The following is a 20,414-nucleotide window of genomic DNA, read 5'->3' on the forward strand; positions in this document are numbered from 1 at the left end:
ATAGTTTTCCTGAAAATTCTCTCCTGATCTGGAAGCACTGAGAAGGGCCATTAGAAAGTAGACAGCTGTCCCGAGGAGGGGAGAGCGCTGTCTTCTCATAGGAATAATGACTGTTGCAGTCTTTTTCACTCCGGATCCCATCTGTGGCTTCTTTTTCAGCTATTTGCATGCTGCTGCTGTGCCATGGGCGGTCACCCTTGGAGGAAAGTATTTCAGTGACAAAAAGAGAAAGGAAAACTTGAAATCCATTGTTTCTTTTCAGTTTGAAAAATTAATTTGTGAGCACAGCTTGTGTTTGAAGCCCAAGATGATTGAGCATTTTCCCCCCGACTTCTCTCTGATGATTCTTAAGAGAACCTTCAGTTAGTCAGTGTTGTTTAAAGCCCACCTTAGCTTTTAAGGTGTTGCCCGAAGGAGGGAGGTGTGTCCAGGGGTGGGAGGTATGAGGGATTCAATAGTAAGTAATGATAATACTAATAGTAGTGTGCTTATCACTTACTATGTGCTAGGTACAGTGCTTCTACTTCATTCTCATAACAACCCAATGAATAGGCCCTCTTTACAGATAAAGAAACTGAAGCTCAGAGAGGTTACCTGCATCCTGTTGTCTGCCTTCACAGCTGCGCTTTTCACTGCTTCTCTGTACAGCCTGGAGTGGAAAGGGGCTTTGGTGGAATTATGCCCAGGCTTGGGGGTAGGGAGAAAGGGCGAGCAAATGGGGTCTGGGAGTGGGGAGGAAATTCTACCAAACAGCTAATTTCTGCCTTTGTGAATGTTCTTCGTGTCATTTGATGGGTAAATTTTCTTGACTGTCATGTCTTTATTGGGCATTATGCCTTTTGTCAAAATGAAATAATCCCCCCGCCCACTTAATGATTTTTATTGTTCAGTCTTCTTTGATAGTGAAGTAAAGAAGGCTTTTTTGTTTCTGTTTGTGTGAGGCTAGTATATCTTGGGGCCTCCTTTTAATTTGTCTGGGTTATTTTGTGTATTTTGTACAAGTATATATGGTGGTCTTTTCTACCCCATTGTGAGCTTCTTGCATTTGGATGGAGAGAGAAGGGGCAATAGAGGGAGGGAGGTCCCTAAAGTTGTGGGAAAGAATGGGATCCAAAACCCAGAAAAGCGGGATTGGGTACAAGGGGCGGTTTCCTTATTGCAGGCTCAGGTGGGTCAGTTCACGGTGTACTCTCATTTCTGTGGTTACCCTGTGAGGTGGGTGTGGTTATTCCCATTTTACTGAGTTAGAAGCTGAAGCTTAGAGAGGGGTTAAGAATCCTCCCTGTATCACTCTGTCAGCCTGCCTCTACTTCCCCCTTGTAGCAAAAGCGAAAGGAAGCAGATGAGAGTGGGCCTGAAAAGGGTCAGGGCGAGGGCACTGATTTAGAAGTGTATTTATCTATCAAATTTTGGTTGCTGATGATAGAAAACCAACAGCTTAAGCATTAAAAGGAGGCGGTGTTCTTTATTATCTTCTGTAACTTTGATGGCCAGGGTTGTGTCTGGTTCCGATAAATCCAGATTTTGGGGTTCAAGAGATACCTTCAAGACTCTGACCCCATTTCCATCTTGCAGAAATTCTTGCTCCATATGGTGGCTAACATGGCAGCTGCCAGCACAGTATTGCATCTCATGAGCTTAGGAAACCCCATCTAAAAGTGGGTCTTTCTGGAAAGCTCCATCAGGGACGTCTTAGGAAAGTGTCTAGTATGGTTTGAGGTATGTTCCTGTCTCTGAACCCATCACAGGGCCCGGGGGCCTAGGATATGTGATTGGCTTGATCTGCATCATGTGCCCATCTGGGCCTTGGAGGAGAGGGTCATCCTAATCCACATGGGGTGGGATTCACACAGAGAAGGAGGTTTTGTTCCTAGGAGAAGAGATGGGATGTGTGTCAGACCAGAATCACAGATATACATTCTAGATATTACTACATAGAGGTGCAGGTGTTCTCACTAGGAGAGTAGATGGTTTTGGCCCATAAATGCATAAGGAGAAGGAAGGGGAGGGACCTCAGGACCAGTTGTTGGGAATGCCCAAGGTTATCAGGTTTCAGGAGCAGCAGAAGGCAGGAGAAACCAAAAGGAGGCCCAAGTTGAGATAAACACGGTGTTAAATACCACCAGGTGGTCAAGGGGCCAGGTGCCTGCCCAGGCACTCTCTACTCTAACTCTGTGGATCCAGAAGAAGGGCTCACACCATCCAGGCCCAAGAGGGAGAACTGGTTCTTCAATGGGCTAGTAGGACATTTCGGACTTGATACCTATACACAACGATGCAGTCGTTTTGAAGGCCTCCCTAGCCATCCTCCGGGAGCACTTTCATGGTGAACAGGAAAAACCCACCCTCTCCCCCATGACCCACACCCCACACACCCCAGTTTAAACTAGAAGGCAACTTTTTGGGACTCTGGCTGTTTCCTATCTTGTGCTAGGTCCCAAGAGAGTGCAAGCAGTAGATGCAGGTAGAGAAAGTCTGAACGATTTTCAGTTGAACTCTAATGAGCATTGCCTAGAAATTCATGACCTCTTTTTATTTACACGCTTCCAACATCTCTCATCTTTTCCTTTATCATAGCATTCAATCGAGGCCTTTCTGAAATCTACTGTATGGTCTGCATGCCACTGTTTCCTTATGCTGGAAATTGTGTCAGCAGTTTTGAATTTGGGAGAAAATCATACATATTTTCTGATTTTAGAAAGATCCATTTTGACCTAACCCACCTCCCATTGCAGGAACATTTTATGATTTTCTACTTGATGTTTTGAAAATTCATTTGGGATTAACAACAACAACAAAAAAGTGACCCATTGTTTTCAGGTTCAGCCTTCTGTAATGAAGAAGAGCTTCTCTCTGGAGCCTATTCTGTTCTGGAAAGACCTGATTCCTTCTCATCTTTAGTAGGGTCCAGGTCACAGGTTGTCCCCTGATGTGTTAAGTATTTCTTCCTCAAGGTTCTCCAACCTCCCCCTTGGTGATGAATAAGAAGTTCACCCCACCAGGGCTGCTTGTACCTTCCCTGAAGCATGCTTTCCTCAGGGGCAAATCCAAGAAGCCGCTAGGTGGTTATGGCTGTTATATGAAATCCCAAACTCATACTTTTTTTTTTTTAATGAGCTAAAGCTCAGGCAAAAGCTTGTTCATCCAAATGACAGCTGGCACGTTTGCTATTCCTGATGGCAAAAGTGAGCCCGATATAGCCCAGTGCAGTTAAGCAAACATTTAGGGTTTGAGACACAGCCACATAGGGTTCTTGCAGCCTGGTGGGAGAGAAAGTAATCAAATCAGGGAATTACACCAGAGTGTGGGAAGAGTGGGGCTAGTGAGAAGGGGAAAAAAAAGAGCCACGTGTTTCTTTGCTCCTCTTTATAGACCCACTCTGCTAGGCACACAGGAAGTGCTCAATCCATGTTCATTGAATGAATGACACTGAAATTGGTGGAAGGAAGGAGGGAGGGAGGAATGCTATGCAAATGATCAGGGAGCTGGAGAATGCCCCGCATGGACTTATGGCTTGGGTGATAAGTTTACCCCAGGAGAGGACTGGGTGGGGGTGGTCTGCATCTTTGAGGGAAGATCAGGTGTCAGGTAAAGCAAATAAGGTGGGTATGGGGAAGGGAGACTGAGGCCACAGAGCAGCGACCTGCTGTGGGATAGGATCTTTGAGGCCACTTGGAAGGGGTTTGCTAGGAGGAGAGAGGTAGAGGATTGGCAAGGAGGGAGAGTGCGCCGGTCACAAGGAGGTGAGGGTTCAAGAAAGGAACTGATGGCAGTAGGGGCTCAGCGTGACCATGACCAAGAAGGGTGGTGGCATTCGCTGGGGGTGTCAGCTCAGAGCTGAGTTGGCACCAGTGGCTGGGATGTTCCTCAGACACATTTTTCCTCCTCCTTTCCCTTTACAAGTTTTAAAACTTTTTTTTAACTGTGAAATATAACATATATACCCAAAAAAAGCAATAATTTTTAAAGTACATTTTAACAAGTAGTTATAGAACAGATTTCAAGGTTTGGTATGGGTTACCATGTCACATTTTTCAGGTGTTTCCTTCTAGCTGCTCCCAAACACGAAGCTAAAAGAAATATTATTATAGTGATTCAGCTGTCGTACTTGTTTGTTAAATCTTATCTTCTCTGTATACCTCCTTTTACTACTTTGATCCAACTCCCGATCTACAGGGGTATTTGGGCTATGCCCATTCTAACTTTTTCACGTTGAAAAGTCATGTCAACAATATAGAATGGGGGATGGAATTAGTTGATATTCTGGGAGAGGCTGGCCCCTCTGGGTTTTGTCTTGGATTAATTATATTAATTTTATTGTACCATATGTCACCTTCAAATTATCCTCATAAGTAGGCACGTACATATAAACCATTTAGTTAAAAAAAAAAGAGTAGGCTCTTAACTGAGCTTAAAAGCCAGGCTCTCCTCTCTCCCTGGGAGTCTGCATTGCTGTGCACTCAGGTAGATTTTTCTTTCATCTCTTGCAGACAAATTATTTTCTTAAGAGTTCAAGATAAAGGGTTCTCTGTGAGGTCCATAATTAGAAAATTCTTTCTTCTGTATAACTGTATTTTACCTTCTATATAACTGTATTCTGTTCCAATCCATTTTTCTCTTGATTCTTGGTGGAGACGCTTTAAAATCAGTGCACTTGTTTTTGTCAATTGTGAAAATTGCGAACTTCTTTTCATAAGTGAGTAAACTGGTGGAAATGAAAAAATATATAGCTTCAATTAGTGGGGCCTCAAGCTTGTATACTTTCTGTCCCCTCTTTTAAAAAACAATGCAAAATTAATAGTACAGAGTTAGGTACAACAGTAAATATTTATTAAGAATGAGAAAAAAATCATAACAAATTGCTGTTATGAAAACTGACAAATACCATAAACATCACCAAATCCAGGAAAGTAACAATATTTTTAACTACCTGGCATGCTTTTATAATCCTGTTTTCTTAATTTTTTTGGCTGTGTATTATCTGAGGGCCTTTTCGTATAATAATTGGTAAATCTTTTTCTATTGCGAGAATATTAAGGTGATTTAGTCTTTCTTCCAGTATGATTGACTATTTATTTTTTTAATTTAGTATCCCCCAGTCAATTTTTGTTAGTTTTTCATGTTCTTAATCATTTTTTTTGAGGGGTCGGGTACAATCAAACCTGGGTCTCCCGTATGGAAGGTGAGCATTCTACCCCTAAACCACCTGTGCCCCTGACTATTTATTTTTTTAATTGCTGTTAATACAGAAAAGTAGTTTAGCTTCACATGCAATATTGATAATGTCATGTACATGTTTAAGATTATCAAATTTGGGACCACCTCTATCAGTTTGCTATGTGAGCTATAAGATTACAAGGTATTCCAAGTTTTCCTGTGGTCACTTGTATTAAATATTCTTTGATTTAGTAACATTAGGTGCATTCTTAGAACCCATTCTTACTCCAGGGCAGTTGGTAATACCTCAGCAATATATGGGAGACTGGGAACCATCATGAGCGTATCCCACTAATAACTATATGTATTCCCAGCCTAAGTTCCCCAAAGCCAGGTTGCTGGTAACTCCAGTACTACTCAATATGGAGAAAGATGCAACAGAGGGAAAACTGCAGAAGAAAGAGACAGGTGATTTAACTGATTGCAGTACAGCACATGGCCACGTGCACACATTGCTAAGGCCTTGGAAGGAACCCATGTATGTGAAATTCCTTGCAGCTTAAGCATCAATCAATACCTTCATGAGGAACCCACCTCTGCAGTTGTTGATTACTTCTGATGTGAATACTTCCTAAATCCCTCGGGTAGAAGACCTGGAATAGCACATCCTGGATGTTTTCTCTATTAGACCTTTAAAAAAATTTTTAAAAATTTCTTGTTGAAATAGGCATTAAGGATATTTACACAAATGATAATTACAGTTTCTTACATCTATGTAGTGGTTTACAGTTTGCAAGAGTTCACCATACATTATTTCCTATCCCCTCCACCCTTACGAACTTGCAAATAAGGTCTTGAGGCCAGGGCTTGCCAGGGTTCTTATCCATCTGTCTCTCAGGAGGAACATTTGCAGTAGCAAACCTCTAGGAGGGATTAGGGAAACACTGGAAGCCAGTGTGGAGATCCGCAATCCATCCCAACTCTGGTAAGAACTTACCATGAGTCCTTGTTTTCAGCCTTCTAGAACATCAATTTCCTCATTTAAGGTCCCTTTCATATATTTCCCAGATCAAGAGGAGGACTCCTGCCTCTTGTGTTACATTATCAGGAGTCATGGGAGCTTTCACTTCTGGGAGTCATTCTGCCTTTTCCTTCCTGGAGTCATTACTCCTTTAATTTCCAGGAGTCATTACTTCTTTTACCCCCTGTAGTCATTACTCTTTTTACACCCTGGAGTCATTCCTCCTTTTACTTCCTGGAGTCATCACTCCTTTTACTTCCTGGAGTCATTCTTTTACTTCCTGGAGTCATCATTCCTTTTACTTCCTGGCGTCATTACTCCTTTTACTTCCTGGAGTCGCTCTGGATTTTCTCAATTGCCCTTTTCCAACTGTGAGGCCTGAACTGACAAAGATCATTGTGGAAGTTGTTTACAAGGTGCTCCTTTGATTCCAGTAGGAGGCCTGTCCGACTCTGGGAAGTATTTAAGCATCCCGCTGCCACCCAGGCTGGTCTTGTCGCACTCACAGGTTCCAGCCACAGTTCCATGGGCCTTGTCCTTGGGAAGGTTTCCTTGACTGTGGTTCTGCTTCTTCATTCTCCTTCTTTGATACCCGTTTCATTTGGAAATCCAGGGGGTCACACTTTCAGAATTGGGTTAAGGCAACAAAAAATGCTGCAGGGAATCAGTGGGTTCAGGAGAGGGGGAATTATTAACTGCAAGGAACCTTTTGGTTCTGGATATATTTTGAGGGGGATGAGGCTAGTATTTTATCAGATTTTTCTTTAAATGATGTTTTAAAAATAACCTTAAAGCATGATTTGGTTCCTGTAGTTGGAAAATATCATAGGCTATATAATTCAGTGTGCCTCTTTTACATATGGGGAAACTGAGGTCCAGCGAAAAGGTCCAGGACCAAAGACATAAGTGGGAACCTAGAGCATGGGCCCAGGTCTCTGCCTCCCTGAGTCCATCACTATACCACTCATCTTCTTCTTTGCAATCTTGTTTTATACCTTATCAGAATCATTATTGGTTATACTTAATAAGGAAATTATAGTATTTGAATATTGAGGACTTTTGACCTTTATTTTTATTTACTGCACATGTAAATATATAGATACATTTGCATATAGTTCAATATTTAATCGTTTTTTTCCTTTTTTAAAGTTTTATTTTTTTATTGAGATAAAATTCACACAGCATAAGATTCACCATTTTAACCATTTTAAAGTGTACAATTTAGTGGATTTTAGTGTACTTAAAATGTTGAAAAGCCATCACCATTATCTCATTCCAGAACATTGTCATCATCTCAAAAAGAAACTCTACCTATTAGCAGTTAAATATTCCAATTGTAAGGATTTGCTAAATCATGACTGCGAGGGCGTGCTTGCATGTGTGTGTGAATGTGTGTGTGCATGCCCTCCTTCAATGTGTGCGTTTTTCCCCTTATGACTACACTTACAGTGGAAGCGTTTAGATGGAGATGTTGGGGAATATGCTCATTTTTTGAAGCTGCCCTTGGTAGCGAAACCTTCTCTCTAGTGGCTGATGCTGTAAGAAAGCATTGGAGAAAGCAATGTAGGGAGGTACTTAACAGAGGCTGTAGGAAGGTGGAAAGGGAGAATGGACAGTGGTTGGAAGTTTCCCTGATTTTCAAGCATGTGATGAGCCCTGGCCTAGCATAGCCCAAAAGAGAGTTAGACTGCAGAGGGGCTGTGTGCAGAAAGAGGCAACGAGGCAGGTCCCCTTATCTTCTGTCTCTGAAAGCCCTCCTTGAACTTTGGATTCTCTCTGTGTCTGTCTGCCGTGGGTTACTGTTATTCTACAAACACAGACGTGCAGACTCCAGAAAGCTTTGTTTCTTTATAGAAGGCGATAATTGCAAATAGCATGGATAGATAGACATAACACTGGACACAGTGCTAATCTTGGCCTGGCCGTGTGACCCTGGCCAAGTCACTTAAGTCTTCTGGTCCTTGATTTCCATGTGTGAAAGTGACTTAGTTGGAATAGAGGATCTATAAGTAATAATACCTACTTCATAGGAGTCATTGTCATTTTAAATGAGGTACTGCTTGGAAATCCTTTATCAGAATACCAGGCACAGAGCATAGGAGCCCAGTGCATGTTATTAATTGAAACATACTTATGGTTATTGTATATTAATACCAATAAACTAGTTTGTACACCCAGCATTAACTCCCAAAAGTCAATTTTCCCCATAATGTTTGATAAATAATGCAGTCCTTCGTAATCTGACTTCTTTTTCATATATTAAGTTCTGAAATACCCTTTGGATTGCTATTGGACTCAGTTTTGTTTGTCTGATTATTGCAGTATAAGAATATACTATTAATTATTATGGCTTTATTAATCTTTTTAGTGTCTGGGGCAACTCCTCTCATGATTCTAACTGAAATAATTTTAATTACACCTCCCTGCTGATTATTCTACATATTCCTCAGAATGATTTTGTTAGGTTTCCCCAAAATCCCAGTTCAAATCCAACTCTATTGTATTTACATATTGTTAAGAGTATTGACTGCCTAACGGTAGTCTTCCCATACAGAAAGATAGTATATTTCTTTATTGGTTGAAATATTTTATATCTTTCCAAACATTTATTACCAGGTATATCCTTGGACAGTTAACTAGTTTTTGTTATTATTTTGACTGGTATTTTCTCCAATATGTATTCTAATTAGTTTTTGCTTTATGAAAAGGGTCTTATTTTAATTTTTATATTATATTTACCTTATGTCTAATAATGTCACTGGATCAACATATCAATTTTCAAAATTTTTAATTTGATTATTTCATGATTTCTAGACAGTCTTTAAACATGCAAGTAATGCTAAACTTATCTCCTTTATACATTTGATTTTCTTAAAGATTGTCTCTGGTTATTTTAAATTGGAGTTTTGTATTTATTTATCAATTTTTAAAGCAATTTTTTTCTGTTTTCTGATTCATTAGCTTCTGCTTTTATCTTTATTTTTTACTTACCATTTCATTTCCTTCTTTGATTTTCTAACTTCTTTAGTATAATCTTGGTCATTTATTTTAATTTTTATGGTACTTTACTCTGAGTACATCTTTGGCTGCATTCTTAATTCTTGTATGAATTATTTCCATTTTAGATTTTTTCAAATCAGTCTGTCATAGTAGATTTTATTTTATTTTTTAAACCAATAATTTTTCCAATTTCCCTTCTATATTGGTGTTCAGAGAGGGAAATCAATAGCCAAATAAACAGACTAAGGATAGTGTCATCATAAGGGGGCCGGGGCAGACCAGGAAACAGGAGTTCCCTTATAAAGGGGTATAGCAGGTAGTCTAGTGACAGCAAACTGGTTATTTAAATTTTTCTGGGAAGATACCAGGTATACTTGGGTGAGGATCTCTAGATGCTCTGCTGTGAAAAAAAAAAGAAGTTTATTAGGTTTGTCAAGTCTGTATAATTAACTGTATAGACAATAGTTAATTAAAAAATTGTTTCGAATCTTCGTGTAGCTTGGATTCTTTTTTGTTTGAAATATTCTTTTTTAAGTTTATTTAAACTGAATGTGGACCGGGCCTATTTTGTTTTCTGAAGTGTATCAAGGTAAGTTTTGGGACCTAATATGTGATCAGTTATTGTAAATATTCCAGGGAATTTGAAATAAAGGCATAGTGTCTGCTTGTAGGATACAAATATTTATATCCACATCTGAAATGAATTCAATTTTATATATTCAATGCTTTGTTATTATTTTTCTGTTTTAGGACTTGATCTGTCAAGTTTTAAAGATAGAGGGTCACTGAAAAGAGTGGTTTGGTTCATTTTCTCCCTTGCTTGCAACCATTTTCTTTTTATATTTTGATGTTATGTTATAGGACTCCCCACCCCTCCCCCAATCCTGTAATAGTCTCTATTAATTATGAATTTTACCTTTTGTCAATACATGGTAGCTCTCTTTTCCTAATGTAACGCTTCCCCTCTTCAGGGATGCCTTGGGTCAAACCAATATTCTCACTTCCACGGTCTTTACTTAGTTAGTGTCCTTGACCCCTGACCTGTGGGTAAGTCTGTGGGCATTCTTTCTGAAGGACCCTCCTCTTAAGTTCCAGGGGCCATAGGCGCTTTGCTGGTTCCATTTCCCATCGACCACTCCAATCCCATTTTCCTCTACTATGTGTTTGGTCCATGCCCAAGACTTGCTTCCTTGATTAGCACCTTTACCTCCAGCTTCTCTCTGGGTGTGTCTGGCTGGTCTCTCTGGACTCCACTTCCACTGCTGGCCTCACCTGGGCACCCCCACCTGCCATCACCCCCAAAGTTACCAAAGAGGGTGAAGCAGAGTTTGGAATCTTCTTTCCTTTTTGTGTGGTTTACCTGTTATCTGCTTCCTGTATGTTTCTTGATCACATGGTAGACTTTTATTTTTGATTCTTTAGAGTCTTTGTCTCTTATTAAAGTCGTTTTCAATGTATATTAGTTGTTTCAGCTAATGGGAGGGCTTCTCTGAGAGCTTGCATTTGCTCTCTTCCTCTCACTTTGCACTCTTCCCCTTGTTTTCAGTCCTTTAGTTTATGGCCAGTGTTTTGTTTGTCTTTGTGGTCTCCATTAGTAATTATCTTTTAAATTTGCAAAAGCAATTCTTGAAGTATTGTGTTAAAGGAACAAAGGAGCATGATAGATGCAATCTACTCTCAAATGTATAGAAGATCATAGACAGATAGCTAGCTAGGTAGGTAGGTAGATAAAATGATATAGCAGAGGTGGCAAAATGTTAAAAATTGGTGCACCTGCAATGTGACTGTGTGATTGTGAAAACCTTGTGTCTGATGCTCCTTTTATCTACCTTATCAACAGAAGAGTAAAATATATGGAATAAAGATGAATAATAGGGGGAACAAATGTTAAAATAAATTTCGATTGAAATGCTGGTGATCGGTAAGGGGGATGGGTGTGCGTATGGTATGTATGAATTTTTTATTTCTTTTTCTGAGTAGATGCAAATGTTCCAAGAAATGATCATGATGATGAATATGCAACTATGTGATGATATTGTGAATTACTGATTATATATGTAGAATGGAACGATCAAAGAATGTTTGCATTTGTTTAGTGTTTTCTTTTGGTATTTTAAAAAAAATTTAAAAATTAAAAAAAAAAAAGAAATGAAGACCTGATGATTGCAACAAGAGGACACAGATTGTATTATCTCACTTACACAACTTTGGCAGGAATATGCAAATTCATAGAGACAGATAGTAGATTACAGGTTATTAGGCAGGGGGTGAAGGAAAGGAATTTATTGGTCAATGGATACAGATCTTCTGTCTGAGGCAATAAAAGAGTTGGGGTAACAGATGTTGGTGAAGGTAGAACAATATTGTGACTATAATTAGTACCAATTAATTCACTACTGGAAAGTGTTTAGATGGTAAATTTTGGCTTTTATATAGCAAATATAATAACATGTTTTTTTAAAAGAGGGGAAGAAGGAAAGATACTTTAAAAAATTATCAAGTTGATTTCAGAAGTGATGGCAAATATTTTAGGCTTTGTGGGTCAAGAGGCAAAATTGAGGATGTTCCAAAAATAAACAGGAGAAAAATCTGTACTGTTTCTTGCGGTGGTGCACATACTTTCACCCAACTGCTGGAGACATTCTTGGGACAAAGAGTAAAAGGTCCTAAGGAGATCCCAGCAGGTGGAAGGTGGTTGCCCAGGTCAGTTTCACTCTCTGCCAACTGATACCCAGATCTCAGAGAATCTTTCTTTTAAGAGAACCGAGCTATGACATCTTGAGCAGTTGGCCAGAGATGGGGTGACTTTCTGGGAATCCCAGATATGAATTGCACTGCTCAGTGCATGGAAGTTGCCAGCAGTGGCAACTCCAACAGGTGGGTAATGATGGGTACAGGCTCTGGACAGTGCCAAATCTTTGGTCATTGAGAGCAGAGTAGGGGATCAGAGCCAGAAGGGAAAGTCCATGCTTGCGTTGTGCAGCTCACTATGACAGCCCAATGGAACTGTGCTTTGAGGGCTGCACAGGGACAGGTGGCTGGCTGAATTGGATTTGTGGACTATAAATTCCAATCACCTTAAGCTCAATAGGAAGGCATTGGAAGATTTTAGGTGTGGGAATCAACGGAACCCAGAAAAGAAGGGAGAGGCCAGGAGATGCCACCATATGCCTTGCCATATGTGCTGGTTTGAAACTGTTACGTACCCCAACAAAGCCATGTTCTTTAATCCAATCTTGTGGAGGCAGACCCATTGTTGGGTGGGACATTTTGATTAGGTTGTTTCCATGGAGATGTGATTCCGCCCATGAAAGTGGGCCTTAATCCACTTGCTGGAGTCCTTTAAGAGGGACATATTTTGAAGAAGGCAAAGGTGCTTGAAGAGAGAAAATGCACCAGCAGAAGCCAGAAGGACCCACGGACCTGAGAGCCATTTTGAAAGCAAAACCAGGAGAGAAGGGCCAGCAGACACCTTCCCATGTGACAGAGGAACTCCGAATGCCATCAGCCTTTCTTTAATGAAGGTGTCCTCTTGTTGATGCCTTAATTTGGACATTCCCACGGCCTTAGAATTGTACTTTGTAGCTTAATAAATCCCCTTATGAAAGCCAAAAAAAAAAAAAAAATTGGTGCACCTGATATTTTGGTCATGTATTGTTTTTGTAGTATTTTTGCAAGTTTCCTGTAAGTTTGAAATTATTTCAAAATAAGTTTTTTGAGAAAAGCAATTCTTGATCTCTTATATCTCTATTTAGCAGAGGCTAGAATGCAGTGGTTTAATTCCTCACCATGCAGGAGGTATTTTCGTATTTCTTACCTCCTTCCCCTCATAGACACACACACTGCTCTTGACTAATGTGTCATATCCTTGGCCTTTGTGACCCAGGGTATGGTATGTGGCTGTGTGTGTTGACATGTTTGGGGGTGTGTTACAGTGACTTGCTGCTGTGTTGATGGCCTTGGCCCACCTCATGGTGCCTGAGGGTGCCAGTAGCTTCTCCTATCCTGGCCCCAGCTGTTGGGAAGGATAGGAGGCCAGTCCTTAGCTCAATTTCAGCCTGCCTCCCGGGCACACGTCTAACACGGCTCCGATGGAGGAGGAGAAATCTTTCTACCCCCGTTGCCATTTCCACCGTTTCCAATCACTTTCACTAGGTGGATTGAGGGAAAGTGCCCTCAAGGCTCTGCTGTTCTCAAAAGGAGCTTTTGCTGATATAGCTGCTTAGCCATGCTCTTTACTGGGGGTTACGATCTCAAAACTCATATTGTTAAACAAGAGGAACTTGCATCACATGCTCATAGCAGCCTTCCTCATAATAGTTGTTGACTGGAAACAGCCCGCCTTTCAATCAACAGGGTGAATGAATAAATAGACTATGTCCATACTATGGATTACTAGTTGCCATAAAAAAGGAATAAATTGCTAATATCTCTGGCAAAATGGTTGAATCTAAAAATCAGTAAGTTGGACAAAAGAAGTTAGGCAGAAAGAGTTCCTACTGTGTTATCCCATTTATATGGAGTTCCAGAACAGGCAAATAGTCTCTGGTGAGAAAGTGACCATGTGATTGCCTTTAGAGGTGGGAAACAGTTGACTGGATAGGAGTGTGAAGGCACTTTCTCCAGTGATGGAAATGTTCTTGATCTTGTTTTGGGTGTTGGTTATATAGCAGATGTCTACAGTTGTCAAAACCCATCCAACTCAAGAGCTGTGTACTTAATTGTATATAAGTTATATATCACTAAACTAAACAGTTGTGCTTTATGTAAAAAGAAATTGAGGAAAAAAGAAATATATGTTACCCTAAATGAGATATGAATAAGTTAAAAAATTAGAAAAATGAAGCTGAATTAGAAAAATTAGAAAAATGCAAGCTTCAGGTAGATCTTGCTACCTATCATAATCTGCCAACCCCCAACCAGAACCATTCCAGCCAATCCTAAAGAACACCTAGGGTGATATATAAGATTCCACAAAGGTTCCATGTACTAGTGCAACTTTTCAGAAACGTACAACCTCCAGATGGGTCCCTGGTTCAGATAAGTCCTGAAATCTAGCCCAGCCTCCCCAGAACATTGGATGGTTCCATCTCCCTCCCCCATATTAATGACAGACCCTTCCAATATCAAAATTTTAGAGTTGCCATAGCCTAAACATCTCTAAAGAGAGGGATGGGAAGATCAAAGGTGATGGTGGGGTTATACAGAGAAGATAGGATTTAACAAATGAATATGAATGCTGAATCATTAAATTGATATCTCTTTTAGTCTCCAGTAGTTTAGAGCAGCTAGAAGTAAAACCTAAAATTGTGAAATTGTAACCCATGTCAAACTCTGAAATATATTCTACAACTGATTGTGGTGCTGTGCTTTGAAATGTATAGCTTTTTTGTATATATGTTATTTTTCACAATAAAAGAAGGAAAAAAAGTTGATTGTGATGATAAAGAAATACTTAAGCCCCCTAGTCTCCTATATTCTGTAACAGCTAGGAGGGAAAATCTGAGAGGATTGTATGGTAGCCATGACAAACTCTGGGATCTTTCCTGTGACCACTTGTTGAAGAGTGCTTTGAAAAACCTTTGCTTTTTTTTTTTACTATTATTATAACTCTTATTTCTTTTCTCTATGTTAACATTCTATATCTTTGTCTGGTGTGTCGCTAGTTCTTCTAAACCAATGCAAATGTACTAAGAAACGATGATCATGCATCTATGTGATGATGTTAAGAATTACTGATTGCATATGTAGAATGGTATGATTTCTAAATGTTGGGTTAATTTCTTTTTTTTTTCCGTTAATTAATAAAAAAAAACATTGCTTTTTTTATTTGTTTGCTTTGTATATATGTTATACTATACAATAAAAAAAGTTAAAAAAAAAGTGAAGAGGCCTGATCCAGAGGTTGGCAGACTCATGCTGTTTTTTTTTTTTTTGGATGCCTTTTATTTCTTTGTCCTGCCTGATAGCTCTAGCAAGAACTTCTAGAACAATGTTGAATAATAGTGGTGACAGTGGGAATTCTTGCCTTGTACCTGATCTTAGGGGGAAGGATTTTAGTCTCTCTCAATTGAGTATGATGCTGGCTATTAGTTTTTCATTTTTCCCTTTATCATACTGAGGTAGTTACCTTTGCTTTCTATCTTATGGAGTGTTTTTATCAGAAAAGGATGCTGAATTTTGTTGCTTTTTCAGCACCATTTGAGATGATCATGTGATTTTTCCCTTTCAATTTGTTAATGTGCTGTATATTACGTTAATTGATTTTCTTGCGTTGAACCATCCTTGCATTCCTGGTATAAAACCCTTGGTCATGGTATATAATTCTTTTAATGCCCATGTTGTTTTAACCCCCAAATATGGAAGATGATTTAAAAAAGAATAGCTGCTTAAGGGAACCTTTAGGAAAGCCGTATTGTTGATGTGATCTTCGATTTGTCACACCTGCTGGCCACTTGAGGTCTTGTCTCCACTGATGATGGGCAAGTGAAGGTTTTCACACCCAGTGACCCCCACCCCCGGCAGAGCTATGAAGGCAAGAGGGCCGAGTCTTTGAACCAGGCACAGGCAAAGGAGGGTAGAGTCTTGGCTCACCTGTGCTACCCTTAATGTAACTGGTGAGAAAACCTGAGCCCCAGGGAGAAGTGACTGGTGAAGAACTGCTACCCAGCTGGGGCCTCACTAAACCCTGGTTTTAAGGTTGATATTCTTCTCTTACCAGATCTTTAACTTTTCCTTTGCACAAGATTGTTGTGATTTGTCTGTACTCAATTTAATCCATTCTAAGTCCTTGAGTACTGGATGGGAATACCTGTTCGTGACATAACTTCTAGTGTGCCAAGTGCTTCACCGGCACCATCTCATGAATTCTTCACAGCAGAACTAGGAGGTCGTAATTATTTTTCCCCTTAGTACAGATAAGGAAACTGAGACTTACAAAGGTTAAGCAATTTTCAAAAGGTCTTGGGAATTGAAACATGCCCTCCACAAAAGGCATGCTCAGGTTACAATTCCTGGTCCTGTGAGTATGAGCCCATTCTTGAAGAGATATTAGTAACATGTGCCCAAATGGAATGAGGGTGATCTGTAATCCAGTATGGCTGAAGCTCTTATAAGCAGAGGAGATTGGGCACAGAAAGGGAAGCCACAGGAGAAGCAAGAAGCTGGAGGTCAAAAGAACCTGGAAGAGAAAGGAGCCACTATGGGCATTGCCATGTGAAGGAAAAGACAAGGAAACCCAAGAATCACCAGCCAGCCAGAAGATATCAACCCCAGGAGGAAGCAAACCTTCTAGCTCCTGAATCCATGAGCCAATAAATTCCTGTTGTTAAGCCACCTGCTGTATGGTATTGGTTTTATAGCAGCTAGGGAACTAAAATAAAAGGTCACAGAGCTCGTAGGTAGTGCAGGATTTGCTCAACCGTCATGTTTTCACTACCCTGTGTATTCCACAACATTAGGGTTTTAGCTTCCATTCTGCAGTTATCGGCTAAGTGCCTGCTGTGTTTCAGGCACTGGGGACCCAGTAGTTGCCCCTGTGGCGTCTGCTGTACCCCCAGGGTGAGGTCGGGGTTTGGTGCAGAGACTCAGATGCGGTGAAGCGGATGGGTTCTTCCTTCCTTGTTGAACGCCAGGGGTTCAGCCCCAGCCAGTGTCCTTTGCATGTCCGTGCTTTCAGCTCCCTGGAGGGAATGAGTCAACCTCATAATCACAGCATCACAATGCCTGCTTGCCCGTCGTGCCTGATGCTGGTGAAGGAAAAATGACTGCTATGTTCAATAAAACTTTCGAAGGAGATGATTGAAATTACTCTGATAACACCCTTGGGATTTGGGACTTGTTTTAATAATTCAGGATGAAGGCGTGTGTGCACTCATTAAAGAGAGTAGATGCATTTGAGCTCCAGGCATGAAGTTTTCCCTTCTACAAGGAAGCTCGCTGAATTGGAAAATCAAGATGACACCAAACCTCAGTGTACTAGCAAACAGAGGTAGATGTCTGTCTGTCTTCTCTCTGTGTCGCTGTCTGCCGGAGTTGAAATTTCTTGAGCTTTTCTGAGTCACTGACTCTTCGACGTTCATGGACTTGGACAGGATAACAAATGGAAGTGGGTTATCTTCTGATATTAATAAGTGAAAAGCAGCTGTTCTACGTAGCTTGGAAGGCAAGTCATCTGTTTTACACACACATGCACCCACAGTTATCAACATGCTGCTAGGCAAAAATAGAAATTGTCAACAGCATTTCTAAAAGTGGAAGCAAAGCTAAGATATGGCCTCACAATGTGGACTTTAAGTTTACCCTTGCCTGGGCATGCAGGGCAGGTCCCCACGGGGGACCTGAGATTGCGGCTTGCGTTCTGGGCTTGCCCTCCAACCCCTGGCTATGACTGTAGAGATGTCAGCTCCTGTTGCTTCTTCGTCTGAGAACCTTGCAACCTGGACCTGACCCTTGCCTGTAATTTATCATATGGCTATTTCACTGTAAAGGAGCTTATTTTTAAAATCAATAGGGAGTGTGAGGGTCGTTCAGTGGTAGAATTCTCTTCTGCCATGCGGGAGACCCAGGTTTGATGGGCCTGTGCACTTCCCCAACAAGCAAGCAAACAAACAAACGAAAAACCAAAGAAAAATACAACAAATGGTGCTGCAATAAGGGGATACTCACATGGAAAAAGAATGAAATGTGACACACAATGTGACCCCCGTACAGCATACAAAGAAAAAAATGAATAATGTAAATTGTAGATGCATTTAAAAGTGCACACAGGTGAAAGAAGAACTGAACTATCAGTTGAACTAACCTCTTAATTAGGAAGGTGAAGAATCTGCTATTTATAAGAACATTAAAAAATGTTGAAAAGTAGTCAAAGTCACTACAATATGTGGTCATAAATAATGAGATTGTTTCTTAATGCATATACAAATACCCATGTTTCGAAGTGAGAGTTCTCTAACTTTAAATGGTCACCTTACAATACTATGCACTAATTTCAGGATGAGAAAGATTAAAATGTACATGTCCAAGTGCCTGTGTACACAAACACACCCTCTCTTGATTGTCCTTGGACATAAGTCTCATTGTCTGGTTTCCAAGCGCAAATACTGGAGCCTCATGGAATGTTACGTCACTGCAGGGAGAAAGCAGCCTGAGTTGGTAAAAAGTCAGAAATACTATTTTGCTGCCTTTTATTAGCTTTATTAAATGTATTCTTTTCAAGAACATAACCTAACTCTGCTGTTAAAAGAAATTATTTAAATTGAGATTGTGTTGAATTGCCTCCTTTGACATGGGACACTCATTTATTATCAACAGCTATTTTCATGCATGTAATTAATATACCTAGATCCTTACAAATTTGTTATCTTCAGTAGGTTACACCTGCCAGTCTCAGATACATCATTTAATTGCTTTCTTTACATTTTCTTCATAAATTACACCAAAGTGGAATCAGCCACTCCATTTGGAACGAATGATCCCTCATTCTGAATTGGGGGGGGTCTGCATTAACAAAGGACACTACAAGGTAGAGAGTGCATGCTGAAAAGCAGATCTGGTGCCCTTCTGCCTTGTGACCAAAAGATGTTTTATTCTAGTCTTTTCTTGTTTATATAGTAATTACAGATACTTAGCATATTGATCTCTTACTTGGAAGCAATTCATGTTTTCTCCTGTTTGTGGGGAATTACTGCATTACCTTCACTGTTTCTCTGTGACTCAGAGAAGATCGGATACCTCTCCACCCTCAAAAGGAAAAGCCATTAAATTTGATGAAGAACCACATTCCTTTAGAGAGTTGGCCCCAAACATTTGTGATCAGCCCCTCTGAATCTCTCTCTCTCTTTCTGGAAGCCTGACAACAAAACCTGGTGTGTTTTTCTTTCCAAGATCCAAATAATAGCTTAACTCCTCAGGGTCTACTGTGAAGCAAGTATTTTAACAACGACCACATTAAAGTTATTTGGAGACCACAAACAAGAGTCTGCTTTTATTTTCCCACCTGTTTCTCAGGGTGCACATATGTGAATTTGAGCCCCTGAAAATGCTAAATAAGCTTGTCCCTCAAGAACGTGGACAAAGCTTTCTACTCATTCCTCTGGCTGATTGCTCGAGCACACCTTCCCCATCTGAACAAAAACACACACCGTTTCTGCTGTTTGGGTCATCACACTTGATTTTTGCCAGCTTTCCTCTGGCAGAGAATCAGCACTATTCACCCATTCACTGAGTCCTTCATTGCTTTAGCCAATAGATAATCGGGAACATTCCTAAAGGGTCTGGTTTAGGCTCTGGGCGCACAGAGGAAAGGAACACAGACAAAGCTTTTGTCCTCATGGGGCTTTTTATCTGGTGGGCGAAGACTGACTATAAGCAAATAAATATTATATAAATTTATTTATTAATACACAAATATTATACTTAATAAGGAGATGATCAAAGCTAAAAGCTACTGAAGCAGGGGAGGGGAATGGAGAGTGAAGGGAGGAGCTGCTTGTTTAAGGTGACATTTGGAAGCCATCGAGTTACCTGGGGAAGGGAGATTTCATTTTCCTTAGTGGAAACTGCCCATGCAAAGGCCCTGGCGTGGCAGTGTTCTCGGCCTAGCTGAGGAACTGCAGGATGGCCGGTATGGCTTCAGGGCTGGGGGTGGGAGGAAGGCGAGGGGTCAAGGAGATGGCTGAGGGCTGCGTAGGCCTTTGCCACACTTCCGGAAAGCCGGACTGCGCTGTGGTAAACACTTTGGCTTTTACTTTGTGTGAGTGGGAAGCCATTAGAGGAATGCTAGCCAAGGTGTGACATGATCTGATTTATATTTTAAAAATATCACTCTGAATTCTGTGTTGGAAATAGATGGGAAAGGGAGCAGGGGTAGAAGCAGGGAGGACAAGCAGAGGGTTGTCGGGAGAGATGGTGGTGACCTGGAGAGAGCTGTTGATTGGGTCTAGATGTAGTTTATATATTCTTCTGTTTTGGGGATGGGGGTGCATGGTCTGGGACTCGAACCCGGGTCTCCCGCCTGGGAGGCAAGCATTCTACCACTGAACCACCTGAGCACCCTGGATGTTTTTAAAGGCAGGGCTGACAAGGTTTTCTGAGGACTGGTTGAAAGGGTGAGGGAAGGAGTGGAGGCGAGAGGGGCAACTGCAGGAAGGGAGCTGCCGCGTGGTACCCTGGGGAAGTGTGTGAGGGGAGCAAGTGTGGGAGGAAACTCGGGAGCCGGGTTTTGGACATTGTT

General features: G+C 40.8%; 1 protein-coding gene and 1 long non-coding RNA gene across 3 annotated transcripts in view; one reads left to right on the forward strand and one right to left on the reverse strand.

Annotated features, from left to right (window-relative positions):
- GALNT17 (polypeptide N-acetylgalactosaminyltransferase 17) overlaps positions 1-20,414 on the forward strand; it is a 443,754-nt gene that overhangs the window by 104,828 nt on the left and 318,512 nt on the right. The gene's annotated exons all lie outside the window — the stretch shown is intronic.
- LOC143666501 (uncharacterized) lies at positions 2,394-6,416 on the reverse strand. Of its 2 annotated transcripts, XR_013167668.1 has the most exons (4): positions 6,155-6,416; positions 5,752-5,847; positions 4,580-4,705; positions 2,394-3,260 (listed from the first exon to the last, which is right to left on the reverse strand). It is a non-coding gene; the product is annotated as an uncharacterized LOC143666501 (long non-coding RNA). The 2 variants fall into 2 exon arrangements; XR_013167667.1 differs by lacking the exon at positions 5,752-5,847.

Source organism: Tamandua tetradactyla, chromosome 23, assembly GCF_023851605.1.
Source record: "Tamandua tetradactyla isolate mTamTet1 chromosome 23, mTamTet1.pri, whole genome shotgun sequence".
Taxonomy (NCBI): domain Eukaryota; kingdom Metazoa; phylum Chordata; class Mammalia; order Pilosa; family Myrmecophagidae; genus Tamandua; species Tamandua tetradactyla.